Raw genomic sequence first — 26,510 nt, forward strand, 5'->3', positions numbered from 1 at the left:
TCTTCGCTAGGGGATCCCCTATCTGCGTCGGCTGCGCTTACATGCAGGGTGTGGCAAATAAAAGTGGTCCGGAGAACAAAGGAACTCAGCAATACTAACCTGACTATAGCACATCTTGAGAGTTAACTCCATTCATCTCTTGTCACTTTTGGGCCCTGATCAGGAAGTTGCTGAAGGCGCATCGCAGCAGGACTGCTGGAACTGCTGCAATCTCATCTCAAATGTTCTGCTGCAGTTCTTAAAAGTCTGTGAGAGTTGTTGCAATACACCTTATACAGGGTGAGTCACCTAACATTACCGCTGGATATAGTTCGTAAACCACATCAAATACTGGCGAATCGATTCCACAGACCGAACGTGAGGAGAGGGGCTAGTGTAATTGGTTAATACAAACCATAAAAAAAATGCACGGAAGTATGTTTTTTAACACAAACATACGTTTTTTTAAATGGAGCCCCGTTAGTTTCGTTAGCACATCTGAACATATAAACAAATACTTAATCTGTGCCGTTTGTTGCATTGTAAAATGTTAATTAGATCCGGAGATATTGTAACCTAAAGTTGACGCTTGAGTACCACTCCTCCGCTGTTCGATCTTGTGTATCGGAGAGCACCGAATTACGTAGGGATCCAAAGGGAACGGTGATGGACCTTAGGTACAGATGAGACTGGAACAGCACATTACGTCCACATGCTAACACTTTTTTATTGGTCTTTTTCACTGACGCACATGTACATTACCATGAGGGGTGAGGTAAACGTACACACGTGGTTTTCGTTTTCAATTACGAAGTGGGATAGAGTGTGTCCCGACATGTCAGGCCAATAGATGTTCAATGTGGTGGTCATCATTTGCTGCACACAGTTGCAATCTCTGGAGTAATGGATGTCGTGCACGCCGCAGTACATCTGGCGTAATGTCGCCGCAGGCTGCCACAATACGTTGTTTCATATCCTCTGGGGTTGTAGGCACATCACGGTACACATTCTCCTTTAACGTACCCCACATAAAGAAGTACAGAGGTGCAAGATCAGGAGAACGGGCTGGCCAATGAATGCATCCTCCACGTCCTATGAAACGCCCGTTGAACATCCTGTCAAGAGTCAGCCTAGTGTTAATTGCGGAATGTGCAGGTGCACCATCATGCTGATACCACATACGTCGACGCGTTTCCAGTGGGACACACTCTATCCCACTTCGTACTTGAAAACGGAAACCACGTGTGTTCGTTTACCTCACCCCTCATGCGTCAGTGAAAAAGACCAATAAAAAGGTGTTATCAAGTGGACGTAATGTGCTGTTCCAGTCTCTTCTGTACCTAAGGTCCATCACCGTTCTCTTTGGATCCCTACGTAATTCGGTGCTCTCCGATACACACGATCGAATAGCGGAGGAGTGGTACTCAAGCGTCAACTTTAGGTTACAATATCTCCGGATCTAATTAACATTTTACAATGCAACAAACGACACTGATTACGTATTTGTTTATATGTTCAGATGTGCTAACAAAACATTTAAAAAAACGTAGGTTTGTGTTAAAAAACATACTTCCGTGCATTTTTTATGGTTTGTATTAACCATTTACAGTAACCCCTCTCCTCACGTTCGGTCTGTGGAATCGTTTCGTCAGTATTTGATGTGGTTTACGAAATATATCCAGCGGTAACGTTTGGTGACTCACCCTGTATTTCAGAGCAAACCACGCGACGTAACCGCACACTAACAGAGCAGGTAATCTGGGTGGCAACCTGGGGCCTCGAACAGACCGACCTCTGCTAACAACTCCGTCAGGGGTGAAGTTTGTGTAAATTTGCTCCAAGGTTCGACCAGCTGTCTAAGAAGTTGCAACATCCTGTTGGAAGAAACTGTAGGGGTTTTCCTATTTCGTTAATGCGTCACAAATGGTCTCAAACTGTATCCATTGGTCCGGGCCACTTTTATTTACCGCACCCTGTACTTCTGTCACCGCTTCACTTGCCCCCAACGCCACCAGGTGACATTCATCGTCACGGTGGGCAGTGGTCATAACGTTCTGGCTTATCAGTATATCACTACACCTAATAAATCACGTAGCACAGAGAACTTACATTGCCATAAAATGAGTGATAATATTTGGCATAATATGTGATACGTAACCTTATGCAGTTTTACAACAGCACTATGGTCTACGAATACACTTGAAAATAAATTTAAAAAATCATGTGAATGTACAGAACGCTAAAGAAAGGTAGTACGTGCTAATGTTCAATTAATTGCACAATATATATCGTGACCATTAAATAAGGACGAAATCTGATTGTTTTCTAAAACAATTCTCGTAGCTTGTACTTTAACATTGGTCAATAGAGGGAATCTGTGTGATCAGTGAAATTGAGTTGAAAGCACAGAACCACCAAAAAAGTTTATACTTTCGATTAAAAACCTAACATCACAGTGTTCAGCAGCAGTTGAGTACAATGCGTGCCCACATCAGAAAATCATTGTGTGGATACGAAAAGACTGAAAACCGTTGGTGGCTGCTCACTTACTTGTTCCTCTTCAGAATCCCGTCTGATACTGGCTTTCTCTCCTCTTGTTAGAACTCGAGGAAGATCATACACCCTTCAATAGCAAGTAGCACTACACGATGTTACTTAAATAGCACGCAACACTTAATACAGAACAAGAAGCCACTCATAATGAGTTCACTCGTCGCGAGTAAGTATCGCACTGGCGCTAGGCAACTGCTCGTGACGTATCGAACGATATTTCATTGTTGAGAGCGTCTTCCGATACCCATCATAGAAAGTGACAACCGCTTTTACTGATTTACCTCGATGATGATTTTTCGAAATATTACTAACATAAGATAACCAGACCATTAAGGTGGGAGCTGGTCAAATGGTTCAAATTGCTCTGAGTACTATGGGACTTAACTGCTGAGGTCATCAGTCCCCTAGAACTACTTAAACCTAACTAACCTAAGGACATCACACACATCCATGCCCGAGGCAGGATTCGAGCCTGCGGCCGTAGCAGTCGCGCATTTCCAGACTGTAGCGCCTAGAACCGCTCGGCCACTCAGGCCGGCTGGGAACTGGCCACTTCAAGCACTAAACTTCCGCTAAAATCTATCACGTTCCTTTCCTATAACATAATTAAATGAATATAATGTTCAGCCGGAAGAAGCTACGTATATCAGGAATTACCGGCAGAAGCCTGAAGGATTGAGTATTAAGTATATGTTGTTACTGAACTTGAAATAAACACGCTGGTACGGTTTGAAAGTGAACACAAATGCTTTTATTAAGATGCACAGAACGAATGTAACACAAGGGTTGGCAAAACACAACCATGTTAACAGGAACGTTTACAAAAGAGTCCGTAGCAACTGCGGCAATGATAAATATGCAGCAGAGGCATCGATTCTAAATTCCAACACCCCCACTAGAAGCGATTTCTCTCAGTACTTCATTCTCGGAGACCAAATTCTTGTGTTAGTTGCTGATGTCCGGTTCTTGGCAGTGGCTTTGTCATCATGTTTGCAAGCATTCCATTTGTGGAAATTTGCTCCACTGTGATTTCTCCCGAATCTATCTTTTCCCTGATGAAATGATGCCTGCGGTCAATGTATTTAGTGCGACCTTTGTATCCACTTGTCTTTGACAGATCAGTTGCACCTTTGTTGTCGCAAAACAATCTTATTGGGCCATCTTGTGGCAAAGGGGATATCTCTTTTTGCAGACGTTGCAGACAAAGTGCTTCCTGACATACAGAAGTTAAAGCCATATATTGTGCTTCTGTCGTCGGGAGAGCTACTGTTGGTTGTTTTTTACCATTCTATGAAATTGCTGCACCTTGTGACATAAATAAAAAACCAGTGGTTGATTTCTGTCTCCTATGTCCCCAGCCCTGTCAGCATCAGTTTAACCTGTGATGTCACGATCTTCTTTGGAATTTGAGATCTTTAGTTCCTTTTATATACCTTAGTATTCGCTTTACAGTTTGCCAGTGGGATATTTCAGGGTTATTATTAAACCGACCCACAACTCCAATTGAGTACCTAGATCTGGTCTAGTACCTAGATGCTCATACATTAAGCTACCTATGGCTTCTTTATATGGGACTTTCTTCATGGCATCTCTTTCTCTCTCTGTTTTTGGGCTCATTTCATGAGTTAATACTTGGTTATTGTCAAGTGGAGTGGAAACTGGATTACAGTCTTCCATGTTATACTTTCGTAAAATCTGATTTTACAATGAGTCTGATCCAGCAATAAAAAAAATTTAAAAAATAGTTCAATTGGCTCTGAGCAATATGTGACTTAACTTCTGAGGTCATCAGTCGCCTAGAACTTAGAACTAATTAAACCTAACTAACCTAAGCACATTACACACATCCATGCCCGAGTCAGGATTCGAACCTGCTACCGGAGCGGTCGCTCGGCTCCAGAGTGTACCGCCTAGAACCGCACGGTCACTCCGGCCGGATAAAAGTCCAAGCTTACGATCTCTTGTCACTCTGATTCCTAGACAATTGAATACTTCTCCAAGGTCCTTTAGTTTAAGTTGTTCCTTTACTTGTTCTTTAAATGCAATTTTCTGTTGCATATTATTACATAATATCAGCATATCGTCTACGTAAACAGCTACAGTTAATATATCAATTCCTTGGTTTCTGTGATAAAACACATGGATCATCGGTGGACCTGATGAAACTTAAACTTAGTAGAACTTTGTCCAGTTTGATATTCCAACAGCGACTTCCCTGTTGAAGTCCATACACTGCTTTCTTGAGTCTTTTTTATTCGCCTGGAGAGCCACGTCATTAACATACGACATGCCACACGCTTCATCCTTTACTTCCTGTAGTAATTAGTTTTCAATGGAATCGCCCGTTACCGGCGTGTTGGAGTTCTCTGAACCCATTATCATTGATTTGTACACATTAGGCAGCCCAGCAAACAATATACATCCTAGCCACTCATCTTTCACTTCAAAGTTAAGATCATCCAATTTATTTGACGTTGAAATTATTCTTAACACATATTGTTCCAGAGATGAATAATTCTCTAATCGTGTTGTTAAAAGCGTTCTCAACAAGCCTAATCTTCGATAAAGTCTTGAATCCTCGTAAGTTTGTTTTAATTTATCCCACGCTTCTTTTACAGATGACGTGCTCTGCAGGTGCACATAAATAGCAGGATCAAGTGATAAGATTATTTTGGCCCTTGCGGTGCATATCTTAATTTCATTTTTGATCTCGCCCGTTATACACTGCCACAATTGTTCGTGCTGTAAATAAGTTTTCGTTGCAAATTGCCATGTATTATAATTTTCTCTTCCTTTCGGTTTTTCAATTAGCTGCAATGTATTAGCACTGACTGAACTCATGATATCGGCGTTCTGTATCTGCGTCTTGATGTGATGAAAAAAACGTAGTTTTTATTCGCTTCAAATAAACCGCTGGTTGATTGTGCCTGGGCCCATAACCTGTCGTTATTGAACTTCAAATAAACATGCGGTTACGGTTTGAAAGTGAACATAAATTCTTTTATTAAAACGCTCAGAACGAATATAACACAAGGTTAGGCAAAACACAACCATGTTAATAGGAACGTCTACCAAAGCGTCCGTAGCAACTGCGGCAAAGATAAATATGTAGTAGAGCCATCGATTCTAAATTCCAACAGTACATAACTCGTAAATCGCATATTAAAAATAATTTTCGCTTGGAAAGTCACGTCTTTCGGAGACTACTTCAAAAGCAACATCACAACGACAATAGGAACGAGAACTGTAGCCTTATACAAATTTTACAAAACCTGCAGGTCGCTGTGTCCTGGAATATACTACCACACCCAAAAGCATCAGAACGAACTAAATGCGTTCTGCCGAATTTATATGCAGAACCATATAATGCAAATTCTTTTCTTATCTCTTTCCGGTACAGTCGTTTGACAATACAAAATGGTTACTATAATAGATCACTAGATATATTCCTCTGTACGGCAACCAGTCCCGACAAAAATTAATATTTCGATAATTCAAATATCAAGAAGCAAGTTATTACAAATGACCCAGACTTCGAAGGCTGTAAAACATAATTTATCACAATATATCAAAAGTCAGAAAGCAATTTTAAGCTTTAAACTATCTGAATAAAATTTTTCTGCAGGGCTGCGATACAAGTTACGTATTCAGCAAGTACATTCCCTCTTAACTACCCAACCAAGATACTCGCCATGATTTCATTCACAAGTAAACTTGAAACGGCGTGCCATACACTTTGGTGTTGGACGGAAATTGGAACCCAAAAACTAATCGAATAATAACTAAGCACAATCAGATATTGGATGTCGAAATTTATCTCCATGCCGAGATCATGTATAGAAGTGAAACATGGACGATAACTAGTTTGGACAAGAAGAGAATAGAAGCTTTCGAAATGTGGTGCTACAGAAGAATGCAGAAGATTATATGGGTAGATCATATAACTAATGAGAAGGTATTGAATAGGATTGGGGAGAAGACATGTTTGTGACACAACTTGACTAGAAGAAGGGATCGGTTGGTAGGACATGTTCTGAGGCATCAAGGGATCACCAATTTAGTATTGGAGGGCAGCGTGGAGGGTAAAAATCGAAGAGGGAGACGAAGAGATGAATACACTAAGCAGATTCAGAAGGATTTGGGTTGCAGTAGGTACTGGGAGATGAAGAAGCTTGCACTGGATAGAGTAGCATGGAGAGCTGCATCAAACCAGTCTCAGGACTGAAGACCACAACAACAACAACAGAGATCTACATCTTCATGGATACTCTTCAAATCACATTTAAGTGCCTGGCAGAGGGTTCATTGAATCATCTTCACAATTCTGTATTATTCCAATCTCGTATAGCGAACGGAAAGAAAGAACACATATATCTTTCCGTGCGAACTCTGATTTGCCTTATTTTATCGTGGTGATCGTTTCTCTCCATGCAGGTCGGTGTCAACAAAATATTTTCGCATTCGGAGGACAAAGTTGGTGATTAGAATTTCGTGAGAAGATTCCGTCGCAACGAAAAACGTCTTTCTTTTAATCGTGTCCAGCCCAAACCCTGTATCATTTCTGTGACACTCTCTCCCATATTTCGCGATAATACAAAACGTGCTGCCCTTATTTGAACGTTTTCAAAGCACTCCGGCAGTCCTATCTGTTAAGGATCCCACATCGCGCAGCAGTATTCTAAAAGAGGACGGACAAACGTAGTGTAGGCAGTCTCCTTAGTAGATCTGTTACATTTTCTAAGTGTCCTGCCAATAGAACGCATTCTTTGGTTAGCCTCCCCCACAACATTTTCTATGTGTTCTTTCCTATTTAAGTTTTCGTAATTGCAATACCTAGGTATTTAGTTGAAATGACTGAAACAGAAATGACGTGAAAAATAGCTTTGTCTTACCGGGATATGAACTCAGCATTCATAATTGTTGCTTTCTATCCACGAACTGATGTTAACTATTGGTTTATTTAAGTAGTATCGGTATGTGCAAGTGTTTTAAGTTACTATGCTACCAAAAGTTTTATGCTGACTCTGAGTCGAACTTGCACATATCATTCATTATTGCTGACTAAATGTGGAGAGACGTTAACTATGTAATTATTCTTCATCAGTTGCTAGCAATAAGTGTAAAACTGAAATGATACAATGAAAGTTCTCCTTCTTAATGTGAGTCGAAACTGGTACTAAGCCATTGTTTTTTTCTGAAAGCAGGTTGGTTTTATTCAGGATTAGAGTACACCATATTTTTTCCCGCTCTTTTGGCAACAAAGTTCCATTTTTCAGCCAAATCTCATTTCAACGCGACAGCTTCACTGGTTGAAATGACTCTGAGCACTATGGGACTTAACATCTATGGTCATCAGTCCCCTAGAACTTAGAACTACTTAAACCTAACTAACCTAAGGACATCACACACATCCATGCCCGAGGCAGGATTCGAACCTGCGACCGTAGCACTCGCACGGTTCCGGACTGCGCGCCTAGAACCGCGAGACCACCGCGGCCGGCTCGGGTATGGGTGGGTGTGTTGTCCTTAGCGTAAGTTAAAGTTAGATTAAGTAGTGTGGAAGCCTAGGGACATATGACCTCTACAGTTTGGTCCAATAGGAACTTACCACCATCAAAACTTCTTGCTGCATCAATAACCTCCGCATTACACACATATTTGTTTTCATGAAGACAACAGATTTTAATAAAGACTACCTTTACGATTAACAGTTTAGTTCACTCAGTATACAAGATAACTGTTCAATGTGATGATCGTGATAATTTAATCTTAATGCGAAATTTGCATTCAGTGGGCGAGGTTGGGAAGTTGGACGTAAGGGTACTACATTCAGTAATTCGAAGCGAAATACTTGTGCCATCTGTTGGACTGGAATTCAGTTTTGCCTCTACTATTTATTTATCTGGACAACCCCAAGTACGATTCAAAAATTTTAGTTTTTCGACTGCGAGAAAGTTATTTAACGTGTAAATTACAGTTTCACATCAACGCACCCTCACTACGCATATGCTATGGGCCTCGTTTCCTGTAGCTATGCAGCTCTAGCTGTAGGTTCTAAGTGGGCTGAAGTCTTGGTATACTTCATGTTTGCCTAAGTGCGTCGCCGCTTTCGTGCTCCATTTGTTGTAGAATAAACTGTTGTTTACACGGACCCAACCAACCAACCAACTCGCGCACGCGCGCCCTGACCGTGACATTGCTGGCCACAGTTCCCGTCGCGGCCGACGGTGTCTCAGAGCGTTACCGCCGACGGAAGAGGTCGCGCCACGGCTGAGCTCAGGTCCGCAGCGCCCTCTGCCTTTTGCATATAAGGAGGAACGCTGCCCCCGAGACGGACAGTCTATTGTCCATTCTCTATTGCTATCTTTTCGTGTAGTTTATAGCGGAGCCATGGCAGTGTGATGTTTGCTATTCCATTCGACTAGGCTCAGGACACAGATTACTCTTGGATATTACTTGGACTTGTATTGCTGGTGCACGTTTCGTCAGAAATAAAGATAAGTTATCTCTTCATTCTAGCTGGCGCAATTCTTTTCATTAATTATTTTTCGGCCAACAGACATAGCTACATTCTGGTCACTACCCACGCTTTATACAATTTGTGGTGGCTGCCCCAAAAGTACCGCCGAGGACCTTTGGTTTGGAAGCTGCCACAAAATAAACAAGCACCATTTGTTAATTAAAAGCCCACTGGTAGGATTTCGCAACTTCCAATAATTAATACCATATTTGTGTTAATAACTCGTTCATGTGAGCCTCACTATGGCACAAGTTGTACCTGGAAGAATGGAAGCATTGAATGCTCGCTACCCGAAGTACCCAATTACAAAGTGAGATCATAGGGTCCAATGGGACACAGCAAACGGCGATGAATTTTGACAATGTGTTAGTTTTGCAAGACAGACGTTTCGGAGCCATAGGGATTGGGTGAACTTTGATCGTGGTGCAGAAGTAATGCGTGAACTACATGTCTCATAAGCAGGTCTGTAGGGGCATTAGCATTTTTCAACTATCGAAGGCGAGTTTGGTGAATTGGTGTAGAATCGCATCTACTGTTATCGGTAACTGACCGCTAATTTAAGTTTTCAGAATGGACTGTGTGGAGACTTAGAAGAAGCTGGTGTTGTTAGTAGAAGGACACCTTGTTGAGATAGTAGTTAACGGTGAGTGGTATTACACCAATAAACGGACCTAGCGAAGCTTGTGAAAGTGATATAAACCCATACTGTTCCCTAGGAACTGACATGTTTCATTCCCTGTGACTTATGAGCTTTTCCCCCCTCTCTATTTTTGACTGGCTTACTCAAACTACACTCCTGGAAATTGAAACAAGAACACCGTGAATTCATTGTCCCAGGAAGGGGAAACTTTATTGACACATTCCTGGGGTCAGATACATCACATGATCACACTGACAGAACCACAGGCACATAGACACAGGCAACAGAGCATGCACAATGTCGGCACTAGTACAGTGTATATCCAACTTTCGCAGCAATGCAGGCTGCTATTCTCCCATGGAGACGATCGTAGAGATGCTGGATGTAGTTCTGTGGAACGGCTTGCCATGCCATTTCCACCTGGCGCCTCAGTTGGACTAGCGTTCGTGCTGGACATGCAGACCGCGTGAGACGACGCTTCATCCAGTCCCAAACATGATCAATGGGGGACAGAGCCGGAGATCTTGCTGGCCAGGGTAGTTGACTTACACCTTCTAGAGCACATTGGGTGGCACGGGATACATGCGGACGTGCATTGTCCTGTTGGAAAATGGTAGAACGATGGGTTCGATGACGGTTTGGATGTACTGTGCACTATTCAGTGTACCCTCGACGATCACCAGAGGTGTACGGCCAGTGTAGGAGATCGCTCCCCACACCATGATGCCGGGTGTTGGCCCTGTGTGCCTCGGTCATATGCAGTCCTGATTGTGGCGCTCACCTACACGGCGCCAAACACGCATACGACCATCATTGGCACCAAGGCAGAAGCGACTCTCATCGCTGAAGACGACACGTCTCCATTCGTCCCTCCATTCACGCCTGTCGCGACACCACTGGAGGCGGGCTGCACGATGTTGGGGCGTGAGCGGAAGACGGCCTAACGGTGTGCGGGACCGTAGCCCAGCTTCATGGAGACGGTTGCGAATGGTCCTCGCCGATACCCCAGGAGCAACAGTGTCCGTAATTTGCTGGGAAGTGGCGGTGCGGTCCCCTACGGCACTGCGTAGGATCCTACGGTCTTGGCGTGCATCCGTGCGGCGCTGCGGTCCGGTCCCAGGTCGACGGGCACGTGCACCTTCCGCCGACCACTGGCGACAACATCGATTTACTGTGGAGACCTCACGCCCCACGTGTTGAGCAATTCGGCGGTACGTCCACCCGGCCTCCCGCATGCCCACTATACGCCCTCGCTCAAAGTCCGTCAACTGCACATACGGTTCATTTCCACGCTGTCGCGGCATGCTACCAGTGTTAAAGACTGCGATGGAGCTCCGTATGCCACCGCAAACTGGCTGACACTGACGGCGGCGGTGCACAAATGCTGCGCAGCTAGCGCCATTCGACGGCCAACACCGCGGTTCCTGGTGTGTCCGCTGTGCCGTGCGTGTGATCATTGCTTGTACAGCCCTCTCGCAGTGTCCGGAGCAAGTATGGTGGGTCTGACACACCGGTGTCAATGTGTTCTTTTTTCCATTTCCAGGAGTGTATATCTTTGTTGTGCTTTCCTGTGAAACTCAGGATATCAATCACGGGTCATGTGAAGGTCGACAGCGGTGAATGTTGCTGGTTGAGCAGCATGAATTTGGAACTTACGGGAATGCAGTCTGGCTTCTGCAGAGATGACGCTGGTATAGAACTAAAGATTTGCTTGTCCTCACCGGATCAAGGCAAGGCTGACGAGCCTTATCTTAACTGTTTCGTTAATACCAAACCGATGAGAGTTGATATGGGGTCCCCAATAAATTCTCCCTGTAGTGGTATAATTGCGTCACGACTTAGATGGCTTACCGCATAGCACCAGGACTGCCATGACGATAGTAGCGATTGGAGTCGCTCCCCAAAACGATGTCGATTTCTGAAAGTGAATGTCTAAAACGGCTCGAAGATACCTTTAGTGGGATGCATTTGGCGTTTGGACTTACCAATTTTCCACTTCTTAAAGACTTTTCAAGTTATTCCACTGTGATGTCAATAACCAGGTCTCCAGTATCCATATCTGCTTGTTGTTATAGGTTTTGCTTTGTTTATGTGACCCCCAAACTCTTTAACTAAGTGAGACCGAGGACAAGTTTATATTTCCAGGAGCTACCGTGAAACTGTTATTAAGCCTTTCCGATAATCCCAAGAGTTACCTCGAAACAGTTATTAAGCCTTTCTGATAACCCGAAGATTAAATGAAATTACAATTAGCACTGCCCACTGGATCAGATTCGGCAGCAGGTACTCTAGTATTTAACGTAGCAATTTGTTGTAATTAGTGTGAATAAACCAGGAATTTAGCCATGAACGAAAAACTTAAACTGTGAGGAACTACGTAGAAATATCTTCCTACGCTCACCTAGGCTACACTCTTCTTGTTTTTTTTTTTTTTTTTTTTTTTTTTTTTTTGTTTTTGTCTCTCTTAAGAGACACGAAAATACGAAAGCTCATCCATCATACACTTCTCGCATTTATCGGCAAAGTATCAGCAGCAGTTACCTTGTAATCATTACGAGTAGACAATATTTTTCGTTCCTTTAGTTTTTATAGACTGCATGGCAGACTCTCTCAAGAATGACATATTCGACAGATTACTGTTAGTGTTTTTGTGTTACTGGTTCAACTTTCTGATCGCAACTGCTACTCATTTCACGTAACCACAAATTGGCATCAAAGATACACTACACTTACTCACTTGCTTCTTATTTCGTCACAATTTTTTATGTAAATTTTCGATCATTGCGGAAGATTTCCTTGCAAAGTTTGTTTTTCACATTTTTACTATTTGAAATTTTGTTTCATTTGCAGTGTATGAAATTTCTTTGTAGAAATTTCCGGTATTTGCTCAGTGCTTCTTATCAGTTCAGTTTTATTACTGTATCTTAGAGGTGGCAACAGTAAAAGCTTTCTTAAGCGAAACTGTTTTTATGTATAATTAAAAGTGTTCTTTGATCACATTGCTAATTGTGCCTCATGATGCAAAAAAAAGTGAACCAATTCGATTGAATGAGGTTTAGTTTGCAGCAAAGTTAACATGCAAAAATATTCTGGGGTTGCAATGAGTGCACCTTGGTATTATTCGTAACCAAGCTGACAGTAACACAAATGGAAATAGAATTTATTGACGGGTGCTTTAAGTTTTTTAGCTCTTGCAGTCGGGTTATCACATTTATGATTTCATTCTAGTAAGGTAATTCCACACAGAATATGTAACTAATCTCCTATTTTACATTGAGGATTGTCTATGTTATCGATCACTTTGTTAATGCAAGTAACCTGTAAGCAGCACTGGCTCACTAATTATGTGCTAACAGGACTGCTTTGTGCAGTAGAAGATGCATTGGCTCTTGATATCAATGTCGCTGCAGACCTAGACACTCTGTCTTCTCTTACTGACCCACAAGCTTCCACATCGAAAATCTGTCGGAAACTTTACTTCTCTGTTACAAGTCTTCTCACAATCTCGATTTAGATCCCCCAGGAATAAAGTTGATATTTTAACACAGTGTGGGAGTGCACCCTTGTTAAAATTTACACATACGTGCTTCCGCCAACATAATTTGATGTGGTTTTCCATCACGCCTATGTTTGAACTCGGTGACTTTTCATTTAAAGGGTAATACTAAATAACACCCACTAATATTAGCCAATGATTATGGCTTTGCACTTAGACCCTCTTCAGTTTTTTTGTACTTTCAGCTTCATGTTTCAACACTTAAAGTGGTAGTTCGCTGTTCATCCTACATTACATGTTATATAATGAAAATGAAGACACACATGAAACCATTCAATACGAGAACGTGTTGATAGTCGAATGTATGTACATTAGATGGAGTATCCACATCATTCATGCTCATTTGTCAAGAAAGTAGTTCTTTGAACCAAATCACAATTGCACATTTGTCACCAAAGTAATCATTAGAAACATTATATTCAGATTTTCAATGTAAGTAGCCAATGTCACCGCATATCAAGCATTTAAAGGTTTTATGTCACAGTATCCCACAGTTCTGTATGAGCCAAGAAGGAAGGAATTTCGTTCAGATAAGAAACTTTGATAAATGCATATTCGCAATACATTTGAAAGAACTTGGTTGTAGTGGAGCAGGACCAGTATGAGGACCACAATCAAGGTCACTGACAATTCTTTCAGGACTATCAATCAGGCAGCAGCAGTCAGCTGAGACACAAGCAGCAACAGGGAAGTAACGGATTTTCTGATATTTTGCGAGTTCCTAACCAGGACAGAATTTCGTAGTTTCACCTGTGCACTTTGGTAGTCTAGTTTCTTGGTTTCTGCGTGTTAATTCTATATTTAATGAACACAGATCTAGTGCTTTTGTTTGCAGCGGAAAGCAAACCGATTATGACGTATTACAAGTTCCTAATCAGGAGCGAAATATTTGATGTTACCTCAGTGCTTTGTCAGTTTATTTTTTAATCTATTTTTACTGGCCACAGTTATTGCGTTTACCTCCGTGTCTACAGTAGATTCCCGTGGCGTGTGTCGATTGTCCTTGTTTGTGTGATGTAGTTTTCCATGGTTTTTAGAACTGCTAGCGACTTGATTGCTGTTTGTGGATGCCAGCTGAATTAGTCACACTTCGCTCTCAGCTCCAGTCTGTGATGGATTTTGTTACACAACTTTAAGATTCTGTGGATGAGCATCACATACAGATCGAATGGATGTGCAGCACGTCTGAGTCTGCTGACCACTCTGCACAGTGACCAGCCCGGTGGCTGCTAAGACTGAGGTTGCTTGCGGGAGGTTGTCTAGGGGCGTGGCAGGTGGCGAAAGACTTCCCAGGTGGCCGCACATAAGGCCTCTCTGGTTAGTCTGACAAATGTGTTCCAGTTCTGTGGCTGATGCTGTCCCTCAGCCAGATGCAGTCGCTTGGCCTGTTTCAGAATAAACTTCTCAGCCTGCAAGATCTGGGCAATCACAGAGGACGTGGGAGTACAGATAGTTGGGAGCTCCAATGTTAGGCACGTTATAGAGCCTCTTTTGAACTTGGCTGCCAAGGAGGGGAAGAAGGTCAATGTTCACTTCATGTGCATACTGGCTGGAGTCATTCCAGTTGTGGAACGGGTCCTCCTGGATGCCAACTGCAGGTGGTTGCTCACGTCCGTACCAATGATGTGTATCACTATCGATCAGAAGAGATTCTCTCTAGTTTCGAGTGGCTAACAGAAGTGCTAAAGCCTGCCAGTCTTGCTTGCAAAGTGAAAGCAGAAGTTGCCGACAGGACCAGAGCCGCGTGGAGCGTCTGAATCAGAGGCTCAGACAGTTCTGTGACAGCGTAGCCTCCAGATTCCTCGACTTGCGCCAAAGGGTGGTTGGGTTGGAAAGGATAGGCTACACACGGTTGGCGATGGCGTGTTTGTTGCTGTTAGAAGTAGTTTATCTTGTCGTGGAATTGAAGTAGATACACTCCTGGAAATTGAAATAAGAACACCGTGAATTCATTGTCCCAGGAAGGGGAAACTTTATTGACACATTCCTGGGGTCAGATTCATCACATGATCACACTGACAGAACCACAGGCACATAGACACAGGCAACAAAGCATGCACAATGTCGGCACTAGTACAGTGTATATCCACCTTTCGCAGCAATGCAGGCTGCTATTCTCTCATGGAGACGATCGTAGAGATGCTGGATATAGTCCTGTGGAACGGCTTGCCATGCCATTTCCACCTGGCGCCTCAGTTGGACTAGCGTTCGTGCTGGACATGCAGATCGCGTGAGACGACGCTTCATCCAGTCCCAAACATGCTCAATGGGGGACGGAGCCGGAGATCTTGATGGCCAGGGTAGTTGACTTACACCTTCTAGAGCACGTTGGGTGGCACGGGATACATGCGGACATGCATTGTCCTGTTGGAACAGCAAGTTCCCTTGCCGGTCTAGGAATGGTAGAACGATGGGTTCGATGACGGTTTGGATGTACCGTGCACTATTCAGTGTACCCTCGACGATCACCAGAGGTGTACAGCCAGTGTAGGAGATCGCTCCCCACACCATGATGCCGGGTGTTGGCCCTGTGTGCCTCGGTCGTTTGCAGTCCTGATTGTGGCGCTTACCTGCACGGCGCCAAACACGCATACGACCATCATTGGCACCAAGGCAGAAGCGACTCTCATCGCTGAAGACGACACGTCTCCATTCGTCCCTCCATTCACGCCTGTCGCGACACCACTGGAGGTGGGCTGCACGCTGTTGGGGCGTGAGCGGAAGACGGCCTAACGGTGTGCGGGACCGTAGCCCAGCTTCATGGAGACGGTTGCGAATGGTCCTCGCCGATACCCCAGGAGCAACAGTGTCCCTAATTTGCTGGGAAGTAGCGGTGCGGTCCCCTACGGCACTGCGTAGGATCCTACGGTCTTGGCGTGTATCCGTGCGTCGCTGCGGTCCGGTCCCAGGTCGACGGGCACGTGCACCTTCCGCCGACCACTGGCGACAACATCAAAGTACTGTGGAGACCTCACGCCCCACGTGTTGAGCAATTCGGCGGTACGTCCACCCGGCCTCCCGCATGCCCACTATACGCCCTCGCTCAAAGTCCGTCAACTGCACATACGGTTCACTTACGCGCTGTCGCGGCATGCTACCAGTGTTAAAGACTGCGATGGAGCTCCGTATGCCACGGCAAACTGGCTGACATTGACGGCGGCGGTGCACAAATGCTGCGCAGCTAGCACCATTCGACGGCCAACACCGCGGTTCCTGGTGTGTCCGCTGTGCCGTGCGTGTGATCATTGCTTGTACAGCCCTCTCGCAGTGTCCGGAGCAAGTATGGTGGGTCTGACACACCGGTGTCAATGTGTTCTTTTTTCCATTTCCAGGAGTGTAGTTCTTGTGAGTTAGTATGGGTAGAGGTCATTGATGGCAACCGAAATAAGATAGTAATTGGATCCTTTTATCGACCTCCCAATTCAGATGATACAGTTGCTGAAAGGTTCAAAGAAAACTTAAGTTTAAGTTCAAACACATACCAAACTCATATAATTATAGTTCATTGTTAGTTTAATTTATCTTCGATGTGTTGGCGAAAACAAATGTTCAGATCCAAAGATACGCACAAAACATCATACGAAATTGTGCTAAACTCATTCCCCGAAAATTATTTCGAGCAGTTAGTTCAGGAGCCCACGCAAATATTAAACGGCTGTGAAACACATTTGCCTCTTACCAACAAATAATCTTGAGTTAATAACGAGCATAAAAACAGATACAGAGATTAGTAAACACAGGGTTGTTTCAACGAGACTGAATATTGTAACCTCCAAATCCTTAAAATATAAACGAAAAATATATCTATTCAAAGAAGCAGATAAAAATTCACTTGACGCCTTCCTGAGAGACTATCTCCACTCCTTCCAACTTAACAATGTAGGTGTAGACCAGATGTAGCTTGAATTCAAGGAAATAGTCTCGACAGCAATTTTGAGAGATTTATTCTAAATGAACTAACAAACGAAGGAACTGATCCCCTTTGGTACACAAAACGGATCAGAATACTATTGCAGTAACGTCAAAAGAAGCATGACAAATGTAAAGAAACTGATGTTCTCCAAGATTGACGATCTTTTACAGAAGATTGAAATTTAACAAGGACTTCAACGCGAGATGCATATAAAAGTTTCTCCAACAAAACCTTGTCTTGAATCCTGGCTTAAAATTCCACGACATTATGGTCATATGTAAAGCATGCTAGTGGCAAGACACAATCAATGCCTTTTCTGCGTGATGGCAATGGAAATACTCTCGACGACAGTGCTGCAAAAGCAGTGTTACTAAACACAGCCTTCCGAAATTCCTTCGACAAAAAAGACGAGGGATATATGCCATAATTCGAATCAAAAACAGCTGCCAATAAGGCTAACTTATAAGTAGATATCCTTAGAGTAGTGAAGCAACGTAAATCACTTAATAAAAGCAAGTCTTCCGTTCCAGACTTTATGCCAGTTAGGTTCCTTTCAGAGTATGCTGATGCATTAGCAGCATACTTAACAATCATATAAAATCACATACTCGATGACAGATCTGTACCCAAAGACTGGAAACCTGCACAGCTCACACCAATATTCAAGAAAGGTAGTAGGAATAACAGACTAAATTACAAGCCCGTATCATTAATGTCGATGTGCAACAGGATTCTGGAACATATATGTTACCAATAAGAACTCAGCCATTGAAGATCAGCAAGTTGTGTAGACGGAAGCGGTGTAAATCAAGCGCACTGTTGCAGTCGAGACAGCATAAGAAGCTCCTTGACAGCTCCTAGCGCTGTTGCCAGCTTTCAACACTGAAGCATTAACGGCTGCAGGCGAAAACAGTAGCCTTCTGCAGAGCTGTGACAACACAGGCATAGCAATAGAGACGTTTAAAAAACCACGTTACGTTATTGTTTGGAGTAGGCCCACACAGTTGCCACGCCCACTGGAACAGTGTCAGGACACAACTTATTTCAACTATACTAGTCACTTCTTTGTCCTGTTGCTTGAACGAAATGAGGTTTAGAAATGACACTGTGCCATCAAGATGGTTTGCCAAAATCTTGAGTTCAGAGTAGCTGGCTGAGGAAAGATGTCTCCTAATAAGCAGAGGATAGAAGAATTCATTGCTCTTCCTGTTAATTCTTAAACCAACTTCGCACCTTGTTTTTCTTCTGTCAGTTTTTGTGTTTTCTCTGTACCTGCAATCTTTGTGAGGTCCTATCTCGCCACCCCATCAGTACAGCCCTGAGCAAGTACAGTTTGACTTTTCTGACAATAACAGAGAAAGAAAAGCGGGCAATTTCAAAACTGGAAAAATAATGGTTCATACACCAGTATCCTGTTTCTCAAACCATCCTTTATTTTAGTAGTGCAGTCTCATGGGATTAATGGTACATACTAAAATGTCCAAAAAAGATATTTATATCTGGAACGGAACTGGATTCAGTTAATTTTGCAGTATCAAAGATAATGTCCCAACTATTCTACGAGAAATCAGAACTGGATATGTTTAATATTTCTCATAAGCTTATTAAGTGGCACGCTTTTCTGGTATTGGAAGTTACTCTCCAGATTTCTGCAGTGTGGTGAAATGAATCTTCTGCTGGCCTACGTCCCATTGCTAAGTTCGTCGTATGCCACAACTGACAAATAGATTAAACTGCTCGTAATAGACCGTTCGCAAACTGGCCATGTGATGATATGATTCTAGACTGAATTCTGGTAACACTATTCGTCCGAGGAAAACGTTTCAAAAAAGGAGGGAAACACTTTTGCGGTGAATTAAATTCTCCCAGAAAAGTTCTGAGTGTGTGCTTGCTTTCGGATTGCTACCAAAGTCCATCAGTCTGAAAGTCTGTTCCGATGAGCTACACATTGGAATTTATATATGCTATATCATTTGAAATAAAATTCGTGGCTGCCTTTTCAAATTAAGGGATGGTATATTTTAATGCAATCTTATAAAACAACAAATCTCGTTTTTATCTATATTTTTATATCTTTAGCAAATCATTAAAATTTCTGAATTCCAGATTTAACAAGGTGACTGATTGTCGACCATGTATAACATTAGCTCCTGACACGAACTTATTATACACCTATTCCGTCGGAAAACTGGCACCAGAGTAACCTTTCATAATTCGTTAATCGCTTATTAGCAAGTCCAGAGGGAAGCACTGCATACCACAGAGTGCATGACCTCTCAGGGAATGTCTGGAGTGTAGAAATTGGAATTTCATTCGCAGAAATGTAAACACACATATTAACAGGGGATAAGCATTAAACTTGCAATGCTACAATATTTTGGTCTTTACAATAAATTAAAAACGACAATCACTCAAAAGGTGCAAGAGATTCAGATTATATGTACAAGCGGATAAATGTTAAACCCACAATGTGAAAATATTTTAGTGTGTACAATAAATTAAAAGAGACAGTAGGTTCAAGTTCAAAGGAGACTATCCCAAATTATATGTAGAGAAGTTAATACATTGTTTATTCTGGGACTTTAAGTGTTTCTGTAAACATAGAAAGAATTCAGTTTCTTGCTTGCTGCACATCGCTTCTTCAACTTTTATGTAGTAATAATTCATATCTCATGTAACAACGAAGAGTAATAGTATTTGGCGTTAAGGGAGCAGAACCATTACAACTTGTAACTACCTTTGACATTTATGGTGCCTCAGTACTGTCGAATCCGTCAATTTCTACCTGCACCCTTATCCTCTTCTTTACATTTTGTATACTTAAATACATCTTGCGGTCTCTAGTGTCATTTGTAGATGTAGTTGTGTCAACATTTTTGTCAGAGAAAAACTGTCATCCTCTAACATCTTGCAGGTAATTAAAAATAAAAGTAAACTCTACCGCTGGTCACCAAGAGTCTCTAATAACAATGCTGCACATGCAAAAATGTTTACTGCAACAACTGTTCATATCGTTTAATGTTAGGACAGAAATGGAGAATGAAATGTCTGAATTATGGTTTCTTGGGTCTCCAGCCCGGTGGTACCGACGATATATCGCGACGGTGGGGAAAGTGCCATACTACCCATCGTCGCCTGAAGATGGGTAGTATGACACTTCCCAAAATGCCGCGTTATATCACCGGTTCCACCGGGCTGGAGACCCGAGAAACCTTCATCATCAGTACACGCCGGGAAAGCCTACACTCACAAAACATATGAATGTTTAATTAAGTGCAAAAAATTCCCATTGTTCTAACGATGCAATATAACATTTTTTTCCCGAAAGGTGGTGCATGTGTCTCCTTTTCCTTGTAAATATAAATTAAACTAGTCAGTATTTCTCTAACCTCTTTCTCTATAACGATTTTGTGTACTGTGGTATATGGTCCTTAAGGTGCACGGATGGAGCGCAAAATGACTGTTACAAGAAAAGTGGACTTACCTCTGTTTTCCCAGTGGTCTTAAAGCTCGTTGCATTATCAGTTAATGTCGTCAATCAAATGTTAATGGAAAAGAAAACAAAAGAAAGATAATAGCAGAATATGTGAGGAGAAGATTAAAATTTATGGGCCTTGTGACGAAAGACTGAGAGGTCTTGAAATTATCCTCCGCTTGGCGGAACTTTTCAACAATGGTAAATAGCAAACACTTTCCTAATGTTCTTTAAGATATTATTTGTTTGGTCCTGAACCGGCTTTCGGCTTCTTACGCCATCGTCAGATGCCAACTGAATGCCGCCAACACACACAAAAAGACGTACGAATAACACAGGTGTTACCATAGTGGTATCACTTTTATTTATTTGTGTATTATTGGTTTCCAGCACACATACGTTAATTATACAAAAGATACAAAAAATTGGTGATGCATAGTGTTTACAAAACAAAGTGTTACATTATCCGTTACGCAGAAATATTTTCATTTAAATCAAAGTAAAAAACAAAAGTTTGTGAATATCGTTACATTATAAACAGATTAAATACAAAATTGAATTTAAATTTGCAATATAATATTTGTAAAACTGATGCTAAATTTAACAGATCGAATCATCAACTTGACAAATATTGCAATTATTACATATCAATTCACAGTTTGCAAGAAATGCATTAAATATGCTCAACTAAGCAAAATATCAGATAAACCGATAGGTATACTACAAGCATGTCTTGAGCTCTCGATAGGGGATGTGTCCGAGACACATTTGGTAGCCTGCAATTTAAAAAGTGCTTGTGATGGCGTACTCTTGCGCCATTAAATTAGTATGTAAAGCAAGTTTAACATGAAATTAATTTCCAAATATGCTGCGGCTACCAGGAGTATCAAATCAAAAAGTTTAGTTTTATTGACTAAAAGTGGTTATGCTAATGGTCAAAGTTTATCAGTTCCTTGACATTTCAGGTTTCAATATCTACATAAAGATCCGCCAGCAGCTTTTATCAAACATGTAAAATCCACTGTTAGCGTATTAAAAGTATTACATCAGAAACCAGCAGATGTATGCTTATTAATAAGAAACCTATGACTCCTAGGTTACACGCCATTCCTTAATTATGGAAGGTACATTCCAGTACGCCCAGTAGAACCATCGTTTGCTCCTCCTTGTTACTTACTGGCATGAGAGCTAGACTCCACCATTAAAAAGAAAATAAACTTTAAAGCAAAGTTGGTTATCAGAAATTTCATGGCCATTGTTGATAAAATTAAAGATACGCATATATCACTCAGTTCTAAACTGGTATCATTGATATCACTAGCTACTCAAATATGTGTGAAACATAATTATTTCCAGTATCAAAACACGTGTTATTGACAGTGTGACAGCACAGTCATGGAATCCATCTTAGTCCTATACTATCTGAAGTTTTCATGGACGATTTCGAATACGGTTTCTTGCAGAAAGAGCCACTAAGTTTCAAAACGGAATGCAATGAGGATTATACTCTGCATTTATGGACTGGCAGCACAAGGTAATTAGATACATTGCTACTACATTTGAATTCCCAACAATAAAATTCAGGTCACAATTGGGGAAAGAAGGTGTTCTATGAATTTTTTGGGCCTTAATATAAACATTAGCACAAGAAGACACTTATTTAGCATTTTCAAAAAGAAGACAGGTACAGATACGATAATCCCTGCAAGCCCTAATCGCCAGTAGAGTCATAAACATGAAGCTTTCCAATCCGTGCTGCATCCCCTCATATCGGTTCCATTATCTGAAACTGTCTTTCAAGCCGAGCTGTAGGCTATTATGCTTATCACATCCAGTAACTGCTACAGCTATGTTCTGTTTGATAATATCATATGAAAACAAGACAATGCATAATATTATTCCATTTATGTACGCTGGCCAACAGGAACCGGTCAGTACTTATAAAAACGAGCACAGAAAAGTTACTCTCCCAATTACAGACCTAAGTTTTACAATAACAACAGCATGTCGAACGAGATGGACAATAGCAAGATACATTTAATAACTGAACCTTTGTTATACAATATAAACCAACATAAAACTACTGTGTATGTGTACCAGCCACCAGGCTTTATGCCCCATCATAATCTGTTGAGTTGAATAGTTCTTATCAAATTGAAGGATCATATGGACACGTCCATACTCGAAAATGTATCTTAACGTGACAAAAATAAAGATAAACCAAAGTATCTTAGTAACTGACATAAAACTATTATCTTACCTAAAGTAGTAGACTGTCTTTTATTACATTTTTTTTATTTAACAGTGTCAAACAACAAAAACTGGTGTATACAAAATACTAATACTGTTCTAATGCTAAATAAAGCAGCATTTAGTTTCTGAACGAGATCCTGAACATGGGCTTTCCACAACAGCTTACTATCTATCCGAACGGCTAGGAACTTGAACTGTTCCGTCTCGCTTATAATATGCCCTTTCTGTCTGATCACAATATCGGTTCTTCTTTAACTGTGAGTTAGAAACTGTAAAAGCTGAGTCTTACTGTGATTTAGCATCAAATTATTTTCCACAAGCCACAAACTTATTTCATGAACTACATTATTTGATACTGTTTCAGTATTACACACAAGATCCTTCACTACCAAGCTGGTGTCATCAGCAAACAGAAATATTTTTGAATCACCTGTAATACTAGAAGACATATTATTTATATAAATAAGAAACAGCAGTGGCCCCAGCACCGACCCTTGGGCAACGCCCCACTTAACAGTGCCTCTTTGGGACTGAACATCACTACCACTCTCAATATTGCGGAGAATTACCTTCTGCTTTCTGTTCTTAAAGTAAGAGGTGAACCAATTGTAAGTTACTCCCCTTACTCCATAATGGTCCAACTTCTGCAGTAATATTTTGTGGTCAACACAGTCAAAAGCCTTCGTTAAATCAAAGAAAACACCTAACTTTCGCAACCTTTTATTTAATCCGTCCAAAACCTCACAGAGAAAAGAGAATATAGCATTTTCAATTGTTAAACCATTTCTAAAACCAAACTGTGCATTTGAGAGCAAATTATGTGATTTTAAATGCTTCTGTAATCTTGTATATACAACCCTATCGATAACTTTAGCAAACACCGATGACATAGAAATAGGTCTGTAATTGTCAACATTATCCTTGTCTCCCTTTTTATAAAGTGGCATCACTACCGAGTACTTTAATCGGTCAGGAAACCGACCACTCCTAAAGGAAAAATTACAGATATGGCTAAGTACTGGGCTAACATACATAGAACAATACTTCAGTATTCTGCTAGATACCCCGTCATATCCATGAGAGTTCTTGGTCTTTAGTGATTTAATTATTAACTCAATCTCCCTCTTGTCAGTATAATGGAGGAGCATTTCAGGTAACAGTCTTGGAACACTTTTTTCTACGACCACTATATGATTCTCTGTTGGGACTAGGTTTCTATTTAGTTCACCTGCTACATTCAGAAAATGATTATTAAATACTGTACATATATGCGACTTAGCAACACAGACATTCGCACTACACACTGATTCTATATCCTCGACCTGTCTCTGCAGACCAGCCACTTCCTTTATGACTGACCATATGGTTTTAATTTTATCCTGAGACTTAGCCGTTCTATCTGCATACCACATACTTTTTGCCTTCCTAATAACTTTTATAAGCACCTTACAATACTGTTTGTAATGGGCTGCTGCATTTAGATTTTGACTGTTTCTAATGTTTTGATATAATTGCCACTTTGTTCTACAGGATATTCTTATCCCCCAGCCAGGCTGCCTGTTTGTGCTATTAGCCTGTTTTGAACGTTCTAACGGAAAGCAGCTTTCAAAGAGCACGAGAAAAGTCTTGAGGAAAGCATTATATTTATCGTCTACTGTATCAGCACTATAAACATCTTGCCACTCTTTTTCCTTGATAAGGTTTACAAAGGTCTCTACAGCAACTGGATCAGCTTTTCTAAGAAGTTGATAACTATATTTAACATGTGTTGCAGCAAAAAAATCTTTTAGAGTTAAAATTTGTGCATCATGATCTGAAAGGCCGTTCACCTTTTTGCTAACAGAATGCCCTTCTAGTAATGAGGAACAAACAAAAATGTTGTCTATGGTAGTTCTACTGTTCCCTTGCACTCTCGTTGGAAAGAATACGGTTTGCATAAGATTATACGAATTAAGGAGGTCTACCAGCATCCTTTTCCTTGCACACTCACTTATACAATTAATACTGAAGTCACCGCATATAACTAACTTTTTGTATTTCCTATAAAGTGAACCAAGAACCTCCTCTAGCTTTAGCAAAAATGTTGGGAAATCGGAGTCTGGGGATCTATAAATAACAACAGTTATAAGCTTAGCTCCACTAAATTTAACAACACCTGCACAACATTCAAACACCTTTTCAGTGCAGTACTTTGAAACATCAATTGACTCAAAAGGGGTGCCGTTTTTCACATACATGGCTACTCTCTCACACCGCAAGGAGCTCCTCGAAAAGCTCTCAGCCAACCTGTCTCCTGGTAAAGGAAGCCTCTGAATTATCTCCTTCTTTAAATAGTGTTCACTTATATCAATAATTTCAGAGTCCACATCTATAAGAAGTTCACCAACTTTATCTCTATGATATTTTGATGAAATATACTAATTCCCTCATTAATCGCATACCTAAGCTTTGTCGAAAGTGGTTCCTTTGTTAGAGAGACTTCCCTTAAGCAGGAATACCTATGAGCTGACTTCAGTCTAAAAAAGGTACAGCTCTATCACCCACTACTACAGGAATTTTGCCATGAGTGATCCCACCACCCCCACCTATGCTGTCACCTATAAGCTTCGCCAACCTCCCCTTTCCATACCTGTTGAGGTGCAGGCCATGTCTAGTGAAACCCGTCCTGCTGATCGAGTCCACCGACACCACTGAAATGTGACTCACGCCTTCTGTCATCAGCGCACCCCCAAGTCTCATGTTATTACGCCTGACGCCTTATTAAGATGAGGCCGATCGTGACGCTGAAACAGTTCCACGAAATTCACATTTTGTTGCCAGTCTGAGTGGTTATCTTTTCCAGGTCACCATCTATGTCATACTCCCCATCCCTATCAATAGCCCCACCCACAATCACTATCTGATCCTCTTTAGTAAAAACACTACATAACCTCCCTATGTTAACAGTCACCTGAGCCAATCCTGCATTAGGCTTCACAATGCTGGTGACCTGGTACACACTCCCCAACACTTCCTGCAACTGCTGGCCTACACCTCTACCATGAGAACTACCTAACAGCAGAACATTCTTCTTTCTCTTAGACTTTGCGACTGACCTAGCCACCGTAACTGCTGAGGTCTGCTGCATACTTCCTACATCTACAGCTACTAGAGATTCCTCTCCACTAGACTCTGACAGTTGGTCATATCTATTGCAAACACCAATTGTAAAACTATCTGAAAATCTCCTTCTCCTAGCAGATCTCTTGCCAACAGCCAGCTCCCATTCCCCAACCCCCTTCTCCCTCCTCGTCCTATCTAGCTCCTCGTGTGCGTTTTTCAACTGCACCTGAAGGGCACTGATCTTACGCTCCTGCTCCTCTATCAACTTACTGTTGCTACATAACCTGCAGTTCCAGGAGAGGATCTCACCAGAATGCCCACTGGCTTCCCCACTGCATTCCCCCTAGTGAAAATATTTCGAACAAGTCTCACACCGCAATCCACTACTCACGAACCTACGGCAAAGCACACACTTCTCACTCATGGTAAAATTTTACAGTTATTGAAACAAGAAACATACTTTATCTAAGTTCCGCTACTACAAGAAGATGATGTTAAAAAACTGACTACAGTAATCAC

Source organism: Schistocerca gregaria, chromosome 3 (genome assembly GCF_023897955.1).
Source record: "Schistocerca gregaria isolate iqSchGreg1 chromosome 3, iqSchGreg1.2, whole genome shotgun sequence".
Classification (NCBI taxonomy): Eukaryota; Metazoa; Arthropoda; class Insecta; order Orthoptera; family Acrididae; genus Schistocerca; species Schistocerca gregaria.